General features: G+C 47.3%; 1 protein-coding gene across 3 annotated transcripts in view; it reads left to right on the forward strand.

Moving 5' to 3' along the window:
* The window catches only part of DIS3L2 (DIS3 like 3'-5' exoribonuclease 2), a 296,388-nt gene that overhangs the window by 226,402 nt on the left and 45,919 nt on the right, over positions 1-24,067 (forward strand). The gene's annotated exons all lie outside the window — the stretch shown is intronic.

Raw genomic sequence — 24,067 nt, forward strand, 5'->3', positions numbered from 1 at the left:
GGCTCTCCCTGCCTTCTCTTTCCCCAGTCACTGCCCTACAGCAGTGTTCTCTGAGGCAGGTACCCACCCACCCATCCCACGGGCACCAGGCCTAACGATGTGAGTCAAGACGAAAGGCTGGCGTCAGTGTGGGTGGCTCTGTGACCAAAACTCCCAGCTGGTCTCCCCTGGGAAGGCTGTATCCAGTACTTGATCTGCACCTTGGTTTCTACCTCTGATTCTTCTTAATTGAGCGGAGAATAGGAAACGTGGGAGTTTAGAAGGAGTTGATCAGTATCTGATCACGAGGCTTAAAAAAAACAAAAAAGTATTTCTTCTTATCCTTTGTCTTCCAAAGAGAGTTATATGTTTACAAATTCCAGATTAATATCTGAAGAAGCAGAGAACTGAGGAGACTGTAGGACATTGGCTGTGGAAGAAAATGATGGCCCAGAATGGTACTGCTTGCTCTTAAACATCACAACCACGTCAGCCCCCGTCTGGGACTTAGGCAGCCATCACTCAAACTGGGCCGACATTTTCGTGTCTGACAATCGGTGACTCTTAAGATCCAGGCACTCCTTCCTCGTTACTGGTCAGGGTGTTAGAGAGCAGAGCCTGTGTTCTGTATTGTGCAGTTTTTCCTTCTCGTTTATATTTCTTAACCCAAAGCCTAGGGAACTCGCTCTCCTTCCCTGGTCACTGTATTGCTGTGGGAAGACTCCAGGTGTTTGAAAAATGAATTGGGCAGCAGGATTGGCTGATGGAGCTGTGTGTTTATCAGGCCACTGGCAGAGTGCAGCCTTCTCTGAGCCTTTCAGCTTGGAGAGGTCTCAAAGGCCTTGTTTTAAAACCTCCTAATTAAAGATCTCATTTCATCCTCCCTTTTGTGATAAACTTACAGAGATGCTTCTCAGCAGGCATTTCAGATGGTCGCTGCCATGTGCCTGGGAGTAAGTTAGCAGCTCTTAGGATAAGGGGGCGATCTGTTCTGCCTGTGCTCGGGAGCCCTCCTGCTCCGCCTTCTCCTGCCTGGGCTCGGGCAGCCCGAGCAGACTCTGCACACGAATGCTGATGGGTGGCTGTAGGCACAGTGGCGGGTGGCTGTAGGCACAGTGGCTGCTGGCCACAAAGGGAGGTGACAGAACCTTTCCTTCCGTCCGTGAAATCATTTCCTGGGGCTCTGAACACACTGTGACTCTCACTCCCCAGTGGCCACTGGTTGTCACATCTAAGGAGGCTTTTCAGTTCTTGCTTCCTGGACGTCTGTCCTACCTGTGGCCCTGTGAAGCTCACCACCTCTGGTTCTCTGCTTCACTTCATACGTCTCTAGTAGTGTCTGTGGGGCCCTTTGCAGAAGCCTCTTCCCCTGCTCACCCCTTTAGGGTTGTCATTCCCTTGGGGTCCACTCTACTCCCTTTTTTCCTCTACCCACACTCCCTCTCTGAATGAATTCCTTTACTCTTGTGATTTTCACTACTAACTGGCCGCTGATGACCCCACACCCGTCCCTGCCACCCCGGCCTCTCTCCCAGGCTCCAGACAAGCCTCTCCACCTGCCTCCTTGAACTCTGCCTGCATGCCCCGTGGTCCTCCGGCCAGCACTCCCATTCCTCCTGTGGGACTCAGTGCTCAGCGCCTGTGGTATGCTGACACGCCGCTGGTGTTCCCGTGGGGTGGGGGTGGGGGCAGTGATGCCAGGTGTGTGTGCTGTTGCAATTACTCAGTTTAACAAAGTATTAGGTAAACTGGTCAAATGAGAGCATGAAAAAGAAAGCTGTTGTTTCTGTGAAAACCTACTTGGAAAGACTTGGTGAAGATGAATCTTCAAAAATTCTGCTGCTTGAGTGTGACAGCTATAACAGAGGAGGGGGAAAATCATCATAAAATTCAGGAACACTTTGGATGCAGATTGTCTCCAAGATACCTAAGCTCGCAATCTCTCAGAAAACAGAAACTATAAATCACAGACAATGAATTATGAGTGCAGTTTATTCAGAAAAAAAAGTATGTAGAAATCCAATTAGCATACTCTTTAAAAGACTTACATTAAAAAACAGTTAATGAGTGTACATTTATATAAATTAAGTTAAAACAAGGGTTTGGCCCCATGAGTATCTCTTCTGTATGACTCCGTTCTTTAGCCAACTCCTACAATAACTAACCAACCACCTCTTCAAGCGCAACAAATGAGAGGGGTTCTGTTGCAGCATTTTAGAGACCTTACCCCAGATTATTATATAGCTTGATTGAGTTAAATATGTGAAATACTCTAAAAAAACTGTAAAAGACCGTTAGTGATCCTGGCGCACAGTAGACAGGGCAGGTGGTCAGGGTGGAAGAATGACCCCAGGGTGCTACCGATATGTGGGCGTGGCTTAGAATCAGAGTGGTGTTGCTGCAGATAACTGGATATCGTATCTCACTGGCCCCCTCAATTTATGCATTGGAAAGCTGAAAACCCGAAGGTTACATAAGTTGCTTATATGCAGGAAACCCACATGGCGAACTCTTTGTTCACTTCTCCAGTCACTCCATGCTGACGTAAGAGAGAACAGTTTCCTTCAAAATGAGGGAACAAAGCCCTCAAAAGTCCTAATTAGGTTCCCGTTAACGAAGGTTGAAAATAATGGATTTGCATCCTTGGAGTTGATTCCTTGGTTCCCCAGAAAACGAGTGTGTGGACCAGAGCTTCAGAAAGAGCAGCAAATCAGTCTCCTGTATCAGGGGACACTGGCGAGGGCCTTATACTCCGCTCAGTGTCCCCATTCACAAGTCACCGTGTTTGTGCTCCTGCGCCTACTGCCTGCATTTGCCCTCAGGAAAATCCAGTTTTCCTCCATGCTTCTGGCGTGGCCTGCTGTTTGAGTTGCGCTCTGATGCTGTGTTTGCCTCCGTTCACTATGTTCACATTTTTGGTGCCAGTCCTAAAAAAAAAAAAATACGCCCTTTTACATGCACCTCAATTAGAAAGGCTCTGTGAGAGGCGGGGGACAGCATCCGTGTCACACAGTATGCCCTTGAATGCAGAGTAAATCTGCTAAGCCAGGAGACTCACTTCTCCAAGGAAGCAGTCTGCTGTGATGAGCTCCAGCGTGTGGGAAGTGGAGGACGCTGATATGGGGCCTGTCGGTTGGGTCAAGGACCCTCTGGTCTGGAGGTCATAATAACTGCAGAAACACAGAGCAACTGGACCACTGGGTGATTGCAGTCAGCACCTCAGACCAGACCTTGGCCTAGCCTTGAAGTCGGGGGTCTGCAGACTTTCTGTGAAGGGCCAGATAGTAAATATTGTAGGCTTGTGGGCCATGTGGTCTGTCTCAGCTGCTCAACTCTGCTGTTGTATTCTGAAAGCAGCCAGAAGCAGACAGACAAATGAGTGTGGCTGTGTTCCTGTAAAACTTTAAGGACACTGAAATTTGAAGTTCATATTATTTTCAGATCACAAATAGTATTTTTCCTTTCACTATTTTTCATTCATTTAAGAACGTAAAAGCCATTCTTAGCTCGTGGGCTGTACCAAAGCAGGTGGAAAGCCAGAGTCGGCCTGCGGTCCATAGCTTGCTGACCCCTGCGTAAGTGAAATTCAGCTCTATTACCCAGTCAGCTGGCAGCCGCCCATCATCACTGCACTGGGGCATGGGGCTGGGTAATGGGAACAGTTGTGCTAAGTGAGCTCTCAGGATGGTTTCATGCAATTAAGTACATTATTCCTTTGATTAGTACTGTGCTTAGCAGGTCCAATCAGGAGGCCGGGAGAAGAGGAATAAATCAGTTGAGCACCAGTTCCCTTACCCTATTTACAGTCAGGTAGCTTTAATTAGCCTGAAGCAAGAAGAGCAGTGGTTCTAATTTCCCACCTCTGCAAGCTCGGCGTCCTCCTCAGTCAGGTCTCCTGCCACCCAGCCCGTCTCCCGAGCCCATTACAGAAATGCTGGCTCTGCCATCTTGTAGGGGACGCCGAGGGTAGGGGTGCGCTAAGGAAGCTGTATGGCGTTTCTCCCCTCAGCCCACCCCTGTTGCTGCTATACGTAGCAATGTGTTTTGAGTCGTGCATTTACAGACTATAGTTAAGAATGTTTCTATTCCTTCTATCCAGTACAGTTGTTTCCAGGAAATGAGCATCCCAGCGCTCTGCTGTTTCATTTGTGCACAATCTGATATTTGGTACAGGGCGGGAAGGACCGGCATAAGCTTCCCGTCTGGCTCTTCCTCCGTCTTACTTACTGTGAGTGTCATCCCTTGGGCACGAGAGGAAGCTGTCGATCGCCTAGTTGGACATGTTTGTCCAGTCAGTCTGTCTTCAGTCGCAGAGGCCTTCATTCAGCATGTCTTCAGAAAGCAGCTGTTGGGTGCCTAGCATGTGCTAGGTGCTGCAAATGAAGGATGAAGGAATAAGACAGCGTCCTCATTCTTAAGTTCGTGGTGCAGTGAAGGAGCCAGCAGACCACGCGGGAAATGGAACGTGTCGTGACGGAGCTCTCACGGGGGCAGTGAGGCTGTGTTGGGAGGAGCGGCCCCATCTCAGGGCCTCAGAGCACTTCCCAGCTGGGGCAGTGTGTACACGGGGGCTCTTGGAAGACTTGAGCGGCTCCCCAGGCTCTGCAGGCAAGGGAGGGCATGTCACACAAACCGCTGGTGCAGGTGTGGAAGGGGTGACAGATGGCATGTTTGGCCGGTGGCCGATGGCTGCAGACTGTGTGTTGTAGAGCGTGAAGAGAGGGAGGAGCTAGAGAAGGGGGCAGAAGCTAGGCCTGAAGTCGGCTGGAACCAGCTAGGGAGATGGGATGATTCACAGTATGGAAGTGACGTGATCAAAACTGTTTTAGGAAGAGCTTCCTGACAATAGTATGTACAGAGTAGTGGGTATAGACTATAGTATGTACAGAGTAGCGTGTATAGACTATAGTATGTACAGAGTAGCCTGTATAGACTATAGTATGTACAGAGTAGCGTGTATAGACTATAGTATGTACAGAGTAGCGTGTATAGACTATAGAATGTACAGAGTAGCGTGTATAGACTATAGTATGTACAGAGTAGCCTGTATAGACTATAGTACGTACAGAGTAGCGTGTATAGACTATAGTACGTACAGAGTAGCGTGTATAGACTATAGTACGTACAGAGTAGCCTGTATAGACTATAGTACGTACAGAGTAGCCTGTATAGACTATAGTACGTACAGAGTAGCGTGTATAGACTATAGTACGTACAGAGTAGCGTGTATAGACTATAGTACGTACAGAGTAGCCTGTATAGACTATAGTACGTACAGAGTAGCGTGTATAGACTATAGTACGTACAGAGTAGCGTGTATAGACTATAGTACGTACAGAGTAGCGTGTATAGACTATAGTACGTACAGAGTAGCGTGTATAGACTATAGTATGTACAGAGTAGCCTGTATAGACTATAGTATGTACAGAGTAGCCTGAAAGAGAACAAAATAAAGCCCACTTATATCCCAAGAGAGAAATGACGAGGGCCTGACATAGCGACTGTGGGAGAGAGAGAAATTTACAGCTCCAAGAGAGGAAGGAAATTTGGCAAGCCTTGCCAAATGGACTGTCTTGATTAGAGGTGGAAGGCAGGGGGTGGGTAGTGAGGGAGAAGTAGGAATCAGCGAATTGGGTTTCAGGTTTAGGCACCTGGGTTGACGCTGTACCATGTACTGACCAGGAGACACCAGAGGATGGGAGAGCTGAGAAGAAAGGGTCTGTTGAGTTTGAGGGGCCAGCCAGAGACGGACAGGAAGAGATGGGGAATACGCATGTGGGCATAGGTCTGGGGGTCGTTTGGGAGGGCTCACCTAAAAGTAACCAGCCAGGAGCCAGCAGCACAAAGAGCTCCCCCAGCTGCACAAGAGCCAGCTCTCGTGCGGGGCCTGGCGAAGGAGCCGCCGCGGAACACTTCTGCCAGTTCTCACTTAGGCCCCGCCGATCCCCACTTTTCCTTAGAAAGGGAGCTTTAAAGCAGATTATAAAAGCAGAAGTATACTCTTACACTCAGATAAAAGCATATAAGTATATTCTAATGTTAGAAAATTTAGAAATTACAAGAGTATAAAGAAGAAATCAAAATCACCTATAGTCGCATCACCCAGAAATACCGCTGTTAATATTTTGGTATATTGCAATCCCTTATGAATTTCCCTCTTACCGCATCATGGCAAGAGGGAGTGGTTAGCATAATGTACATCTAATTTTTAATTCTGCTTTTTACTGTTATATGAGGTTTTTCCCCCATGTCATTCAGAATTCTTCTGCAGCATTGTAACGTCTGTGTAACATTTCATCCTGTGAATATGCTCTTCAGCATTCAGCCATGCCCTAGTGGTGGATATGTAGATTCTGAGTTTTTGACATTATAAATCATAGTGCCTTGGCCATCTGCGTTCTTAAGTCTTTACCCTGCTCTCTGATTATGTCCTTGGAACATTCCTGGAACAGTGATGATAGGGTCAGAGATACAGACATATTTAAGAATCAGGAAACATCGCCACATTCCCTTCCAGAAAGGTCATACCTGTTTATACTTCTTCCAGTAGCCTGTGAATGAAGACACCTCTGATGGAAATACCTGTCAGGAGTTCTCTGCCCACTTGCGGGGTGTTTGTGTCTGTCCGGCTCTTTCTCTCTCTCTCAGGTCATGTCTAAGTCTCCTGAAATGTCCCAGTGACTGTGGTCTTGGATTACTCCTTCATCTTTCACGTTATTTGAGGTGTTACACTGAAGACTCTTCCTATTTGCATTAGCCATTATAAAAATACTCCTAAGAGCCCTAAAACTTTAAATGACTGAGAGAGGTGAACGCATCTTACTAAATTCCTGCCCCATTGAGACTGCAGATTGATCTCGGCCCCACGAAAGTCCTTTCTGCTCATTAGAATTAGTAAAGAAACCCACTGTATTTGAAACGGCGCTGAGCACAACTGTTGCATTTTTAGATCCTCAGAGAACATTTGTAACTTCACTGGCCTTTTTTGTTGCCCTTTCCTCCTGTGTATAATAGCTTTCGGGCATTGTTTGGGTTGGCCAGACATTAATAATCGTAAGGAAATCTAATTGAATTCAGACCGAGGAGAACAGAGTCGCTCTGTAATTTCTGCCACCATAAGAGCTGCTATGCTGCTCTTTAAGGTAGTGCTGTACGGTACAGGAAGACTGCTACTAGAAATTCAGGTTTCCCTTTAAATGCTGACAGTGCATTACTTCAGCCATGACAAGAGTTCTAGAATCAGTGAGGCTCAAAGAATGTGTATCACCCTGTCAGATTTTTCCCAGTTACCAGTTTCATAATAATCAGCTTAGCAAAATTTTCATTTAGGTTTATCCATCTCATTTCTAAATACATCCACAGCCAAGAATCGGGGCTCTTTTGAGCCCTTCAATGCCCAGGTTTTCTAGGATGGCTGCTGGGCAGGGAACACTTTAACGCTCCGGCTTCCAGGAGAACAAGGGAGCACAGAATTCCCAGTCACAGGGTATTGAAATCTTTCCTTTGAGAGAGAGATTGATTTAGTTATCGTCCTTTCATTTCATGCGGAATCAGGGAAGTCAATCCCTATTTATGCTTCCCAAGGCAGGAACGAGAGACGGGCTTGAAAACTTGACCTAGTTGTATGTAAGTAACACTAATTACAGCCACTTATGTGAGCTGATCGCTATTTGTGGCTTGTTAACATTCGCATAAAAACTAACATATATCATTAAGTTTCAGAGTAACTTTGCTGAGCAGCTTGTTACAACCCTAAACTCTCCGTGTACTCTCTCTTCCTTTAGGCATGTCACATAGTCATTTACTCATAATTTTCAAAAGTTAGGACTACGGGTAGTATTATTCTGGAAGTTGTTAAAAATACAGACTCAGACATGATCTCTAACCCTCACAGGGCAGATATTTCTTGATTGCTGTTGTGTTACAAATACCGCTCATTGTTCTGTGACGGAGCCTGGCAGTGGAAGACAGACATTCTGCCCTAAGGTTGCACCGTGAATTTGAGAAGAGCTCGGTGTCCTTACAAGAAACTCCAATAAGGTAAAACCAGGGGCCTAGTCAGCTGACACAAGGCGGAAGGACTACCACGCCTGATGGTTCTTAAGTAGATGTTTAGTAAAGAAGCCTAGCTTGGGAAGTGAGTGCTGATCACAGGTGATGAAAGTGAGGGCATGACTGCTGAAGAAGAACTGGAGGGCATGGAATGCCCACCCTGTTGAGATGCCAGAGGTCATCCCTCAGTATCCACGGGGGACTGGTCCCAGACTGCCTGTGGATACCAAAACCTGCGGCTGCTCAAGTCCCTTATATCAAATGGCGTAGAACGAAGATGTATACAGCGGGCCCTCTGCATCCACTGATTCCCAGCCAAGGACTGAAAATACAGTTGGTTGAATCCTCGGGTCCAAAAGGCATGGATTCGGAGGGCTGACTGTGTTCCATCAGTACTCCTGTGAGTTCTGAACCCACTGAGAATGCAAATCAGACTGAGATGAAAATCTTCCGGCTGTCACTGATAAAGTGTGCGTGAAAGGAGGCAACTTGAGCAGGCTCAGAGTTGTGCAGAGTGCTGTGGGGCAGCCAGGACGCGGATGCGAGTGAGCAGAGGGAGCGGGAAGTATAGGACAGAAGCCCGCCCTCTGCCAGCCAGACTTGGAAGCCCAGGGATGGCCCGGTGTGACTTTGGCGGCCGCCGTGAGGCTAGTAGCGGACGGTCAAAAGCAGAGGACCAGAGCTCAGGCTCAGGATGGCCGGTGCAGGGCTTCAGCACGGCTCTGAAGACTGCTTTTATGCACCCTCTGAAACGTGGCTCCTGCCCCGCTGCTAGAAGCTTTCAACATGCCTCCTGGTTCTTTCTGCTTGCCTATACCCAGGCGATGTCTTACAAATGGGAAAAGCCCTACTTACTCCCACCCTACCCCATCCCTAGAAACCTTTCTTAGCTTCCCAGAACCTGAAGAGTGAGCGACACTCCAAATCCTGCAGGGAGCTTTGCGTTGGTCTGCCCATCCCTCCCTCCCTCCCACTTGGGGCTCCCCTAGCTCTTCATGTGTCACCCCCGTGATCACATTGTCACATTGCTTGTTCTTTTTCACGTGCTTCCTTCTTCCTTCTCTAAGACTGACTTTCTTAAGGGTAAGGCCAGCGTCTTGTTCATCTTTGTGTCTCTAGCCTCTGCACAGCACTTGTTTTTCAGCAGGTGTTTTAAGGTCTCTAAGCATCTCTGTATATTGGTCTTTTTAAAAAGCTGTGATGGTTGTGATCTGGAAGAGGGTCTGTAGCTGTAGAAGAGGTGTGTTTATGTAAGAGAATGAAACGCACATTATGAGTCAGAGAGGTTTCCTCCCCTTTTGAATAAAAGGGTTGGGTGTTTGATTACTTGCCAGGGCAGCCAGGGTTTAGAACAAGGTGTAATGAGGACTTTCTCAAGGTGGAGCTGCCTGGACAGGTGAGAGGAGCCAGGAAGCTTCAGCACCCCAGGGGCTGGCAGTGCTTCTGAGGCGTCCTGAGCATTCTGTGCTCACCTCTGTGTCCTCAGACCGAGCCGTGCCCCTCAGGGAGCCTGGCAAAGAGGCTCTTCAGGGGGCCGCAGGGACCCCCAGTGTGCCTCCCTGGGTGTGGACCACGGTGGGACCCTCCACGGTAGTGCTCCCTCTGGGAGTCATGAGCAGAGCCTGGTTTTGCTCCCAATGGGCACAATTTCCACAGGAGAGGTTCTGTGGGGTGCTGCTGGGCTCTGAGAAGTGAACCCGCACTGTAGTTGCGGTTGAGAGTGTGCCCAGACGAGTCAGGCCGAAATCCTTAGCATGTCCAGAGTGCAGTGAAGTGAGACAAAGGGCCCTCACACTGACAAGATGATATATGAGAATGCCCTGGGGGGCGAGCGGGCAGCGGCCGAGCCTGTTTCTCTCCGCCATGCCAGCCTTCAGGTTATGGCCTTGACAGCCAGAGCAGAGTCCGCTCCCGGGCCCCCCTTTGGGTAATTACACTCCTGATTAGGAAGCGCTTGGTCTCTCCCCTTTCTATTCACGGGGCTTGTCCTGCCCCCATGTCACACCCCACCTCACTCGAATGGGAGCCAAACAGCTACATAAGAGACGTTAGGAAAACCTACGCTGGGGAGAGGGCACCCTGGCCGCTGATCCTTACATCTCCTCCCTGACTGCTTCTTGGGGCAGGCCCAGTCGCTCTTGATTTTTGTGATTCAGTGAGGGGCATGCTCTGCTTCTGTTCTGTTTGCTGTCTGTCCTAGAAACCGCTGCCAGACCAAGTTCCCCCAAGTGCTGCTTTCACCTGTCACTCAAGAACCTACAGTCTCCTGAAGCAACTCTCATGGGCCAGTAAGATGTCCATAAATATTCTGGGACAAGATACATGATTGCTAGGTTTTTCTTTTGCCAAACAAGGATATTTTCTTCAAAAGCCAGTTACCATCTACCGTCTGCATGATTTTATAAATGAAAACATCTTAGCGCCAAAACGAAGAAAAGATGTAATTTCACAGTACAGCACAGTCTTTGACATTGACTGAGCTTTGTGAAAACCTTGTTCTCATTTTGTTCACCTCCAGCCAGTCTTTGAGAACTACTGACTCGCTCCCTTAGATCCAAACGCTTCGGCTTTGAAGGGCCCCCTGTGATGTGGCCTGTATTTGGTGTTCCCCATTTCCTGCCTACCCCATACCTTCCTCACCTGTCCTTCCCTGAGTCTTGTCGTCTGGGCCTCCCTGTGCTCCCCGCGGCCCCACACCCCCACTTCTCCCAGAATCCTGCTCCAAATAGGCCGCCTCCTTCCCCAGCTCTCCTCCTCCAGGTCATGGATGTCATGACGTCCTTCATGGCTTTGCATTCATTTCATCTGGTAGCTTTGTTTCTGTATTCCTTTGCTTCCCTCCCCGCCTGCATTCCTGATTACCAGCTGTGTAGAAGGCAGATACCTTGCTGTCGCTTCTTTCTCACCCATAAATCTTCAGTGCTGGCAGAGGAGGCATGCTAAAAGCTGTTGCCAGCCCTCTAAATGTCACCCGAGGTCAGTGGGTGTTTGAGGACACTGCCGCCTTTAGTCTAGAACTTGAAGATGCGGTCCGGCTGTTTCTCAAGAAATGCCCTCATTTTCAAAGAATGGTAGTATTGTAACAAGTTTGTTTTTGTAACACACCATTCCCATTTTAAATGACATACAACAGACGTTTTTTAATAGGGAGAATTGAAGAGCTGTAAAATTATTTTGTACCTTTAGTATAACTTTGACCTCTCTTTTTAATTTCCCACATGTCTTTTGAATGTCTTCAGGTACAAAGTACTATGCTAGGTGTTGGGGACAAAGAAAAAACTAGAACATTGTCCCAGTTGTCAGTGTAGCAGCCCTCAGAGCAGCTTACTGTCTCATGGAGGAAATAGACAAACAGAACGAGGGGAGGCAAAGTGGGTGACGCCTGGACATGTTGAGCCTGGGCTGTGTCCAGTGGAAGTGGCTGCTTTGATGCTTTACGGAACACTAGCTGTAGTTTGAAGGGGACATGTTAAAAGTTGATTAGAAACAAGGTCATTCTGTTAAAAAAAAAAAAAAAAAGTTTTTGCCTATACCAAATAGAAATTAGCAATTTTGCTGCAAGAAAATGTTAGAAATGCTGAAAGTAAATTAGAAATTATTTAATCACCCCTTCAATTGCGACCTCCCAGGGTCAGGAGATCTGCAGAAGTGGAAAGAAATGAGTGCAGGCCCAGAGGACAACACGCAGGGAGGGGATCCCAGCAGGTGTCTTATGTGCTTGTCAGCATTAAATTGGCTGGCTCCCAAATCAGAAAATTTGCTAATGATTCAGTCTGCGGGGTTTGAAGTAGTTTGAACAGGGAGCTGTTACTGAGCTGAGAATGCAGACTTGGCGATCAGGAAGGTGGAAACCGATTTGCTACAATCAGTTTCCTTCTATAAATAACAGAGACCCCCCCACACACTCCCCTGCCCCCCCCACCCCACCCCAAGTCCTGGGACTTAGCTCTTCCTACAAGCTTCTGGCCAGCCAGGCTCACAGCCTTGCCTGTCTCCCCCACTGGCCTGGGGAAAGCACTTCTGAACTCAGGCAGAGGGGGAGCAGAAGGCTGCTTGGACGTTCCTTTTCCTGCTTGCCTGGCTGTCCTGCTTCCTGACCTGGATTCCTGACTCCTTGTTGCCGAGGACTTCTTCGTCCTATGGAGACCGGTCCCGTGTGCCCAGAGGCCTAGCTCTCAACTCCTTTCCGGCACATACTTCCGCTCCAGACTGCCCAGGCCCAGAGTCACTTGCCCATTGCCACCAGAGAGTAGTTACAGAGTGTGGAGCTCAGGGGCACAGACCCTGACCTTGGCACTTACCTGTGCGACTTGAACTTTTCTGTGCCTCAGTTTGCTAAGATAATAGTGAGTCAAATGAGAGAACATGTTCCTGAACTGACATTCGGTAAAAAGGGGATCGTAATAGTACCCATGCCATAGGGAAGAAGTTGCACTTAGAACCGTGCCTGACACATAGCACCCATGCAGTGTTAGCGGAGTGGCCAGATGCTGAGAAAAACCCCATTTCTGTTCCTCACAGAAGAGCCACCTCTTAACAGAAGAAGCCAGTCAGGGCTATAGTACAGGGGTGGTGGCCACCAGAAGAAAAGAATCCACCTCATTTGTGATACTTCCGATGGTCTGGACGGTGGGGGAAGATTTGAAATGCAGGTACGGGGGTAAGAAAGGGCTGTCTCCGGCTGGTCCACAGGCAAGCGGGGAGCAGTCCAGCCTGCTTGGGTATGAGGGAGGGGGGCAGCAAGAGCTTAGTTAACGGGACACCATGTACGATTGGTGAGCAGGGGAGGGTGGGAGAGAGAGCTTTGGACATCACACTCCAAGTCCCTCAAATAGGACCTGCAAATCCTCCATTTGTGTAAATATACCATGGTTTCGATAACCTTCCCTGATGTTGCTGTGATGGGTAGGTGGTTTTTAGTTTTGGGTCTTGTAAATAACGTGGCAATTAATATTCTTATGCATAAAGTTTGAAAGTCGTTTTGGATACATTCTTAGAATTACTGGATTGAAGGGGAACTGACTTTTTTTTTCTGTGATACTTTTCTATTTTGTGTTCACTTTTATTATGAAAATAATGCATGTTTGTTTTATAAGAATTTGGAAATTGACAAGGAAGCCAAAATAGCCATCAGTCACCCATCATCTGCCAATAACATTTTTCTGTGCATCCTAAAGAGTGTGTATTTTCAGAGCTTTTGATACAAACAATCAGATAATTTTCCAGAAAGTTTAGACTAATTCAGGCTTTCCACAGCAGGGAACAATAGTGCATTGTGACTGCCTCTCACCAGAACTGACCGTGTGGGGGTTTTATTTAATCATTGTGAATATAATAGGTTGGAAATGGTGTTTTATTAGTGTTTGGACTTGCGTTTGTTTCATTGTTTGTGAGCTCGATCAACTCTTAGGGCAGGTTTTATATACAATCTCTAGCATCTCTTACACCTTAAACATGACCCACCAGCCGCATTTTTAGCCAGAATTACTTTTTCCCTAGTAAGGTATAATTTATAGACAGTAAAATTCACTCTTTTTGTTGTACGGTTCTGCAAGCTACACAACCAAGATAAAGAACGGCTCCATCATTCCAGAAAATTCCTCCGTGCCCCAGTAGTCAACCCCTCTCCTCTACCCTCAGCCCCTGGCAACTGCTAATCTCCCTCCCTGTCGTTTTGCCTTTTCCAGAATGTTGTACGAATGGAATCATATAATCCGTAGCCTTTTGAATTTAGCGTCTTTCCCTGAATGTCATGCTTCTGAGGTTCATCCGTGTAGTTGTGTGTTTATGGTTGTTCCTTTTTATTGCAGAGTAGTGTCCGTGATAGAGACATACCGATTTGTTTATCCGTTTGCCAGTTGAAGGATACTTGGGTTGTTGCCAGTTTTCAGTGGTTATGAATAATGCCGCTGAAAACATTTGCCTACAGGCTTTTGGGTAACCATTAAGTTTTCATTTGACTTGCGTAAATACCTAGAAGGGGGAATTGCTGGCTCATGTGGTAAGTGTATATATAACTTTACGAAAAACTGCCAAACTGTTTTCCAGAGTGGCTGTACCACTCACCAGGAGCGTTTGAGAGTTCAAGTTTCTTTACATGTTTACCAGCACTTGGTGTTATCAGTTTTTGGCTTCTTTTGCTTTTTAGTTATGCTATGAGATATATAGTGGTATTTCATTGTGGTTTTCATTTGCATTTCCCTAATAACTAATAATGGTGAGCATCTTTTTATGTGCATATTTGCTGTCTGCATATCTTCTTTGGTGAAGTGTCTTTTGCCCATTTTTAAATTGGATTGTTTGGTTTCTTATTACTGAGATTTGAGAGTACTTTTTATATTTTGGATATAAATCCTCTATCAGATATGTGATTTGCAAATGTTTTCTCTTAAGTCTCTGGCTTGTCTTTTCATCCTCTGTTGAAGAGCAAAGTTTCTTAAATTTTGATGAAGTCCAATTTATCACATTTTTCTTTAATGGATTGTGCTTTCGGGGCTAAGAAATCTTTGACCAGCTTAAGTTCACAAAGATTTTTCTCCTCTGTTTTCTTCTGGAAGTTTTATAGTTTCAGGATTTACATTCAGATTCTGTCTTCCTTTTTAAACACTTATTTCCTAGTCCCAGAAGTTTGTTTTGGAAAACAGTGCCTATAACAGAGACAGACACACCTGACCAGATTTGGGGTGGAGTTGGTCCTGGGAGGCTTGCCAGACATGGTGCCCTCCAGGAACCATGTGATAAAGGGGTACGGACATCAGAAGGGGCCCGGGGAGCAGGGCTTTTAAACAGATACAAGGCTTCACTGGTTGAAGACTTGGCATAAAAGTGAAGGTTATGTATTTCTAAAGGAGGGTGCTGATGATAAGAGGAAAACCTCTCAACTTTCTAGCTAAATCCTTCTGCCTACTGCACAGTCAGGATGGCGAGGGTGCGAAGCACAGGACTTGGCTGATTTCATGCAAACACCCATGTCAGTGACTCACCCAATCACACTTTAATCTCATAACTGAGAGGCTTTTAAACATTGTAGTCAACAAAGCAGTTTGCTAGTTATGCCTGCCATTGAAATCGAGTTTTCCTCAGGACAGCTGGAGTGGAACGTGGTGGGAAGAAAGCCTGATGCGGGTGAGAGAGGCCAAGGATTGTTTGCCTGGGAAGGATGTGCCGCTAACGTCTGCTAGAAGTCTGTGAAATGACCAAGCTCGGCCAAGCTAAGTAGAGGCCTGCCGTCTTTCAGCCATGGGAAAATGCACTGCAGCAGAAATATTCAGAAAACAGCACTGACTGTCCGCTTTGTGTCAGCCATTGCCCGACAGATAAGCCCAGACCCTGTCTCCTAGACACGCGTGGTCCAGAGCATGAGTGATGCTGGTTGTCGGAGCTAGGCCAAGATTCCTGTCTAGGAAAGAAGAGCAGTTGACAGTGGATTGGGCATGGCTTCTCCAAGGATGTTCTAGGTAGAGCAGTGCAGGGGTTTAGTGTGGCAGGTGGTCGGCCTGGCCGTGTCACAGGCAGGGTTCACGGTGGCAGTGGGGGGTGCTATTGGGGGTATAACCAGGGCCAGTCTTGAAGGACTTTGTTTGCTTTGTACTAAAATATGAGTGTTTTCCTGAATTCAACTTGGTACCATTGAAGCATTTACATATGGGAGTGATGGGATGGGACTTGATTTTTAGAAAGGTCTCTGTGGTAGCTCTGTAGAGAATGAATTGGAAGGGGTCAAAGTAGACATCGAGGAGCCAGTTAGGTGGCTGCGGCAGTAATCCAGGGGAGACCCCCTGGGGCCCTAACCCGAAGTCATAGAGCTGAGAGGAAGACCCAGATGAGAGAGGTACAGAGGTGGGATCAGAACCGGGGCTGGGGGTGCATCTGTGTACTCCTGGGTTTCTGTGACTAGGCACCTGGGTGCTTATGGCGCCACCCAGAGTCCCCACACCACCCTGGGAGGAAGAGCAGGCATCAGCTGGGGACCCTCTGGGCTTGAGGTGCTTTGGGGCCATTCCGTTAAAGAACCCACTGGCCACGGAAGTCTGGCCGCCCCCACCACCCTGCACACGTTCTTCCCTGATCCACACTAAGTTAGCGTTCCCGGCAGCATCAGGGACACACACATGCCCACGGTACCGGAGGTAGGACTGGAAACGTGGGATAAAGCCCCGCGCGAGAGGCTGCGGTGAGCACACGTGGGCCCTTAGGAGCAGCGCAGGGTGTACCTGTCCTCCTGCCCTGAGCCCAGACACCAAATGGGTGCTTCCTGCTCAGCACGGAGCTGCAGGAGAGCAGCCGCCATTAGCTCTGATCTTTGCTGGCTTCCCTCCCTCCCTCCCTCCTTCCTTCCTTCTCTCTCTCTCTTCTCAGCTGAGCCCTTCTCACTTGTTTAAAAAAAAAAAAAAAAAGTGCATTCACTCCCAGTCCTTTTGAAACCCACCATGTCAGTGATAGATGAGGTGGTATTCTTTAACTTCAAAGGAAAAAAAATGAGTGAGTGAATATGGGCCAGGGGAGTTGAAAAGTCCAAGGGAACGGGAGACACATGGGGTGACCCCGCCATCAGGAGGCGCGCCCTCGATCCCACCCCTGCTGGTGCCGTGCAAAGGCACAGACAATGCCACTTTCAGTAAATCACGAGGGATCCTGAATGCCCGTTTTTGTCCATTTTCAATGGGCCTTGGGCATATTGCTTAAGATATAGCCAGCCGTTTGTGCTGGGTTCCCAGCTACTCAAAGTGCTCTCTCGACTATATAATGCACTCTTTGCATAAGTGGTTTTGGGGGAGATTTCTTCAGATTTCCATAGCTAGTCATAGCAAAGGTGACCTCGTGGTTAGTATGGCCATTGTCACTCTTCACACACACAGCCTTTGAGTGATGCTGAGCTTTGTGGGGTATCCATGCAGCACCTAATTCAATCACACATCTGACCCTTGCCGCTCTTTGGCACTGTCCCCTTCTCTGTGCTCAATGTGCTGCTGAGGCCTCCGCACAAACCCTGGCTGTCCCCCCTGGAGGCATCTGTGCTCGACAGAGAGCTCTGGGCCATTTTTCCTGCTTTTAGAATGCTGGGCCCCTAGGGAATCCAGCCCGGGTGTGGCTGCTCGTTCCCATGAGGGTGCGCGGGAAGGTGCCTGTTAGAAGATGCCTGTTGGCAAAGCCTCTTTTAAAAGTCCCCTGGTTGTTTCTGCAGTGGAGGCTTAGCGAGCAAAGGGAAGAATAACCTGGGGTCATTTAAGGGCTGGCGTGGTCATTTCCTCAATCGTCTGTGACTGTTAAAAGCCTGATTTTTCTATAAAGAGGCACAGCAGCTTCCTTGGCTCATTATTGACAGTAACAAACAGTGAGAGTTTATTGAGTACCTGCTGTTTGCCAATTGTTTTCACATTACCTCATTGAAGCCTTAAAACTTGTACCCATTTTTACAGATGAGGAAACTGAGACTGGGTTAAGTAACTTGTCAGAAGTCACATAGCTAGAAGTGGCAGAACTAAGATAGGGACAGTCCTTCTTCTGCTTAATTTTTAAATTTTTCTTGTCGATTGTTGTTCATGTTTGATAATCATCTACATATCTGGAAAATGGATCAAGTCCTAATCCTAGGATAACTTTGAAGAGCTATTTTAAAATACTATATGGCTCCATTTGTATAACATTCCTAAATGACAAAATTATACAGCTGGAAAACAAATTGGTGCTTCCCGAGAGTTGGGGATGGTGGGGGAGAAGTAGGGGGCCCTGGGGAGATCTCTGTAGTGAGGGAACAATTCTGTATCCAGATGGCAGTGGCAGTTGCTCAGATCTACACGTGTGACCAAATGACATGGGACTAGACACATGCACCAATGTCAGTTTCCTGGTTTTCATATTGTATCATAATTATATAAGGTGTGACCTTTGGCAGAAATTGTATATGGGCGTCTCTGTGCTATCTTTGTGATTTCTATAAATCTATAATATCTCAAAATAATAAGTGGGCGTTTTTCCTTCACTTGTGTGGGACACAGGCATTGCATCAGGGAAAAGGCCCTGTCTTAGCTAGGGGGCGCCTGCTCTCAGAAAGCTGTCCCTGTAGCACCACTCAGGTGGCCTAGGGGAGGGGAGTACCACCTGGAAGAGCGGCCAGGTTTTAACCTCCGTCCCATGTAACCCGAGCTTCTGTTGTCTTCTGGAAAAGACCTCACCTGAGTCAGTTGGAGGGCTGCAGGTTTGTGCCTGGGACACGCTTCAGGACTTCTTTGAGCCTCGATGTCGCCAGCAGTAAAGTAGGAATGGTACCAGCACCCATCTTACGAGGTTGTTGAGAGACTCCAGCAAGAAAATGCGTTACTGTGCTGAGCACAGACAGATTTATTAAGCTCAGTAGGTCTTGAGCATTTCTGTTACCATCATCAGTGTTATTTCCTCTGTTCCCAAGTTGTACCTTGTGCTCTGTAGTCAGACCAATCTCATACGCCTATGTATTCACAGGACAGTGCATATTCACTCTTATTTCTCCGGTTTTGGTCATTTATTCCTGCAACAATTATGTCTTTTTTTTCAATCCTTTTTTTTTTTTTATTGGGGAAGGGGAACAGGACTTTATTGGGGAACAATGTGTATTTCCAGGACTTTTTCCAAGTCAAGTTGTTGTCCTTTCAATCTTAGTTGTGGAGGGCACAGCTCAGCTCCAGGTCCAGTTGCCGTTGTTAGTTGCAGGGGGCGCAGCCCACCATCCCTTGCGGTAGTTGAACCGGCAACCTAGTGGTTGAGAGCCCGTGCTCCAACCAACTGAGCTATCTGGGAGCTCAGTGGCACCTCAGCTCAAGGTGTTCAATCTTAGTTGCAGGGGGCAGAGGCCACCATCCCTTGGCGGGAGTCAAGGAGTCGAACTGGCAACCTTGTGATTGAGAGCCCCCTGGCCCATGTGGGAATCAAACCGGCAGCCTTCGGGGTTAGTAGCACGGAGCCCCAACCACCTGAGCCACTGGGCCGGCCCCTGCAACAATTATTTCTTGAGCACCTACTTTGCCAGAGACCCTGGCAGGTGCTGAGGATACAGGTGATGGACGTGACCCGTGTTCTGTGCCCTAGGAGAGCTACAGGTCTCACTTTTCCCATTACCTGGAATCTCCCGTCAATGTCTTTCAAATCCTCACTGTCCTGCCAGACTCACCGCAGGCCTTACCTACTCCATGCAGGTCACTGCCAGACCTCTTAGCTCCACTCCACCAGCGTTGGAGGCAGTGTGACGTAGCCCTCTCTGCCAGTCTGGACTATCCTTTTTCTTCCCCCATCATTCCTCCCCCGACAGACCCCTCAGCAAGCACTTGCTCACAGAATTATAAAGTGGATAGCCACAAGAAGGCTGAGAGTGTCTCTTCTGAGGCTTTCCTTTTACAGATGAAGTCCTGGATGGAATCCGTGACTCAAGTAATAGAAATTGGCCATAGGAACTCCCCACCCATTTTTCCATAGGATAAATTAATCTTAGTTTTTGTTGTTGCTGCTTTTTAAATTTTTTATTTCATTCTTGCCATCCAGTATTTTGACTAGCTGACTGGTGTTTCTTCTTTTAGCCTTTTGCAAGCCCTGAGAGGAAGAAGCCCTGGCCTCTGGTTCTGGTCTTATTACTAACTAGCTGTGTGACTAAGCCATGCCAACCCGAAGGCATTTTCGTTGAACTGGAAAAGCAGAGCCAGCCCATCTTTCTCCCTTGCTGTCACTTGAGTGGGTTTACCTGGCACTAGGGTTTCCAGGTGGGAATTCCCGCCTGTTCTCAGGAATTTTTTTCGCTTTCCCGTTCCCGAATCCCGAAATATAAACTGTTTTCTGTTTTCCACGATGAATCATTTCCACAAAGTGACGGCTGATACTATCAACCACCTGGGAGCCCATTTTCCCGATTTCCCCACCAACTTTTCTTGGGATTTGGTAACGGGAAAGCAAAAAAAATTCCTGAGGGCAGGCGGGAATTCCCTCCTGGAAACCCTACCTGGCAGCTCCAATCTCCAAGCAGGACACTGAATCCCACAGGCCCACCCAGGTGTCCAGCTTCTCCACCAGAAACTGAGCAGGCCAGTCTGCTCAGCCGCTCCAGTGGGCAAAAGGAGTCCCACCTTGTGCAGTAATGCCCTTGCCAGCGAGGCTTGGCAGGCTGACATTCAATGCCATTTGCTGACTTTCGTCTGTTAGAATCTAGATGAGAGAAGTAAATGTTGGAGCCTTCTGTTTATGGGAGAAGAAATTGCAGGTGTGGCCCAGTGGGAAATGTACAGACTTTACTTAGACAGGTTTGGGTTCCATTTCTGGGTCTGCCAAGTATTGATTTATCTATTGCCTGACCTTGGGTAGGCAAGTTGCTAAGCTTCTCTGGGCCTCACTGTCCTCTCCCTTAAAACAGGAGAAGTAGTACCTGTACACATGAAGACTGGTTGAGTATGGAAGCTGGTATTCCTATTGCTTAGTGCAGGGTTCTGCATCACCTAGAGATCCTTCATTTCATAAAAGCTTGGTGGGGATCACAAGAGGACTCAATTAGGATTTTTTATTGGAGTTTATAATCTAGCTGGGATGGTATGATAGTCACACAAATATACAGCCAGAGACATGTTCCAGCGTGAGAATAAATGAGAAGAATCAGACCACGATAGAAGCAGTTGGTTTGTATCCAGACTGTCAGAAGCCAGCCCTCTGCCTTGCTCTAGCAGGTCGTTGCGGCCTCTTCCTTTCCCAAGTGGAGATGAACAGACAAGTTGTTGCCAGTGCAGAGGGACTGGGCAGCCTCCATGTGGAGGCACATCTGCCAACCTGGCACGGCCTTTGAAGCTCTTCTTCTGAGTACTGGCCTCATCTAGGGCACACCGGCCTCCCTGCCTGTGCCTCGGGACCTTGTCACCAGAGAAGGCTGCCCTACGATAGAAGACCCCGTCTCAGCATGGACACTGAGAGCAGTGTGAGTGCTGGTGGGGCTGCCGAGCAGACAGGTGACGCTTCGAAGCCCCGTGTCCTCCTGCCACCGTAGTCCTGCACACAGAGAAGTGGCTTCCCAAGTACTGCCCCAGTTAAATGGAAATCTATGATTGTGGAAATATCTCAGGTGTTAGAAAGATCACATTTAAAACTGTTGCGTCCTAATCAGCTTGTTCCAGTGTGTCATCTTTTCAATTTTGATCTCAACTCATTATAGTAAGACATAAACCAGGGCCTTATTACATCAGGACCATTTATAGAGTGTTTGCCATTGCCAGGTATTGTTCTGATATGTTTTTCCTCATTTCATTTTCACAATCATGTGAAGTAGGTACTATTATTGTCCCCATTTTACGGAGGAGGAAACTGAGGTAACTTGCCTAGGGTTACACAGCTAGTAGGAAGTAAAGTCAGGATTCACAACTAAGCAGCCAAAGAAGCTGGACCTGTACTTCTCTCAGCGTTGGTTTTTTATAGGGACATCTGTTTGCACTTCCTTCCTGAGGTTATAAGGCCTGTGGCCCAAGCAGGAGGTCACAGCAAAAGTGTGAGTTCTTAGGAATGGTGGAAAGATAATGTGTGCAAAGTGGGCAAAAAGTTAGACCAGACGAATCGCCAGGGTCCCTGCAAAGTAGGAGAGCCTCTGACTGTCCCCTGAATTCCAGCCCAAAACCCCTAGAGAGAGTCTGCAAAGGATGAAGGGAAAACAATTTTCTGCTTAATGAAAATGTTCCCCTAAGATTGTTGTGAAACTTATTTTTTTAACATTTGACATTATTTCAGTTTCTTAAATGATTTTCAACTATGTGAGATCATCCGACAGTCTGTTTACCAAAGCTGACTTTTTGGTTAGCAAGGCAAACAGAAAGTCTGTTCATTTTCCTTATGACTGGATCCTGGCACTTCCTAATACTGTCTACTGACCTCTTTAAATATTTTTTGGTGTTTGCATTTCAACTTAGCTGTACTTTATTTAAAATTTACAACACCCATATGTTGTTTGGTTTTTACCATAATTAGAATGGTACCTATTAGATCGATATGTTGTTCTACAAAAGGAAAAGGCTATTTAGCCCCTCCTCCTCGTGTTGTCTATAAAGCGCAAGTATGTTTCCTAAAGTCACGTAGGATCTAAACAAATACACATAATGGGGGGGGGTAACAAATGCGGAGGAGGAGGAACCGTAACAGCTTGGTGTGGCACGTGTCTAAATCCTTAATGTCAGAAGCTACAGTCGTGCGATTTTCCATTTCAGTAGTCAACACTTTGCATTTTCAACAAGGCTTAATTTGGGAGGACACAAATCATTAAAATAATATAAATTTTAATCCTTTGTAAAAAAAACAAAACATGTATAGGTCGATACTGAATTTATAAAATTTTATGTTTTGCCTTTTTCTCTGGAAGGAGAGAAGGAAGGCTATTTTGGATGAGGTATGGGTGTCCCTTCCAGATTGTTCTGAGCAATCCAGTAAGTGCTATCAGATCAACAGGTATTTTGTAACTGGATGGTGGAGGACAGCTATTCTTCTGCCAGGAGACACTCCTACGGCATTGGCTGCAGGTTGAAGCCAGGTCTCAGGACTGAGGGACAAAGGCACATTGGCCGCCAGACCAGACCGGACCTTAGAATGTTGTCCAGGCATCTGGCCTTGTCTGGAGGGAAGGAAGCCGAATGAGCATGGAATCACGTCATGACAGTTGCTCTTGGCTGCATAAGACAGCCTTACGCAGGAGAATTCTTAACTGCCACTCTTTCTCATCGAAACATCTAAAGATGTGAGCACTGGTCCTTCGGAAATCCTCAGAGCTTCTCTTTTCACAGATACAGCAGGGATATGGGACGGGTGCTTTCTGCCAGTAAACCTAGAGAGTGTCTCCCACTCGTCCATAAAACAAACCACAGGGATGACCACAGAGGAACTCGCTTCCATTTTACAGGTGGAAAGGCTAAGGCCATCAGAACCCCACCAGCACCCCAGAGTCTCGCAGAGAACAGAGACGAGCCCAGAGCTGCTGGCTCCCTGCTTGAGTTACATAACTCCCAGCTCCTCAAGTCCCTGGAAACTGAGGCCAATTCCCTGGAAGACCATTCTGTTCTCTCCTGTTTTTTCAAGAATGCAGCCAGCTTGATCACTGGCTCTGAGGATTGTACGAGAACATCCCATTTTCTTTCTTCCGTGAACTGAATGCCTACCATCCTGAGCGTTGTTTAGTTGAGTTGTATTTCACCCTGCTTGGATCTCAGTTTTACATATGCTCGGCTTACATTTTGAAGAACCTTATTTTATTTATGTATACCCTCATCTATATGCAAAAAGAATTTGAGAAGACTTACAACAAAGGAAATAAACCGTGAAATGAGTACAATAGAAAGACAATCAGAATCAAGGAAAGGAGACAGACGTGAGGGTGAGAGTAGTTCCTGAGACGGGGAAGGGGAGTCATACCTTCTGATTTCAGTAGCAGAAAAGCTTAGAAGTCCTGCTGTGGGGGGAAGGGAGAGATTTCATAAGATTATTTCTTATAACAAACCTCACTGATATTTGAGTGATAATTTTCCTAGCCCTTAAAGCAGTTTCTCATATAAGACTTGATATTGGGGGCATTAAATGTTATAGTGGACAGATTTTACATTTATGACAAATGTATGTTGTGCACATACTGATTTAACTCAAGGATAAGCTCAGACTGGCTGCCTGAGGGAGCAGATGGCCTCTCACTTAGGCCCTCTGACGCGTTTCCCTTCCCTCTGCTGCAGACGGAAGTGCGAGGCTCTGTGAGGTCCACAGTGGGCATACTCTCCACTGTTTGGGGCAGGACCTCAAGCTTTAGAAAGCAGGTGGCAGAACTCATATCTTCTGAATGCAAAGGGACCCAGAGGACATTTGTCCCAGAGGCACAAGTGCCTCCCTGGAGTGGACCCATGCAGGTGTCCCCCCCCCCCCCCCCCGTCACCACTGGCACTTTCCTGTGGGAGCAGCTTTGAGTCACTCCCGTTCCTGAATGTGGTTGGCCTGAGCCCCAGAGCTCTGAACAGAGACGGGTCTCATCTGGTAATGTCCCCATACTGTCACCCTCTTTGGTCATGAA

The sequence above is a fragment of the Rhinolophus sinicus genome, linkage group LG01 (genome assembly GCF_036562045.2).
Source record: "Rhinolophus sinicus isolate RSC01 linkage group LG01, ASM3656204v1, whole genome shotgun sequence".
Lineage (NCBI taxonomy): Eukaryota > Metazoa > Chordata > Mammalia > Chiroptera > Rhinolophidae > Rhinolophus > Rhinolophus sinicus.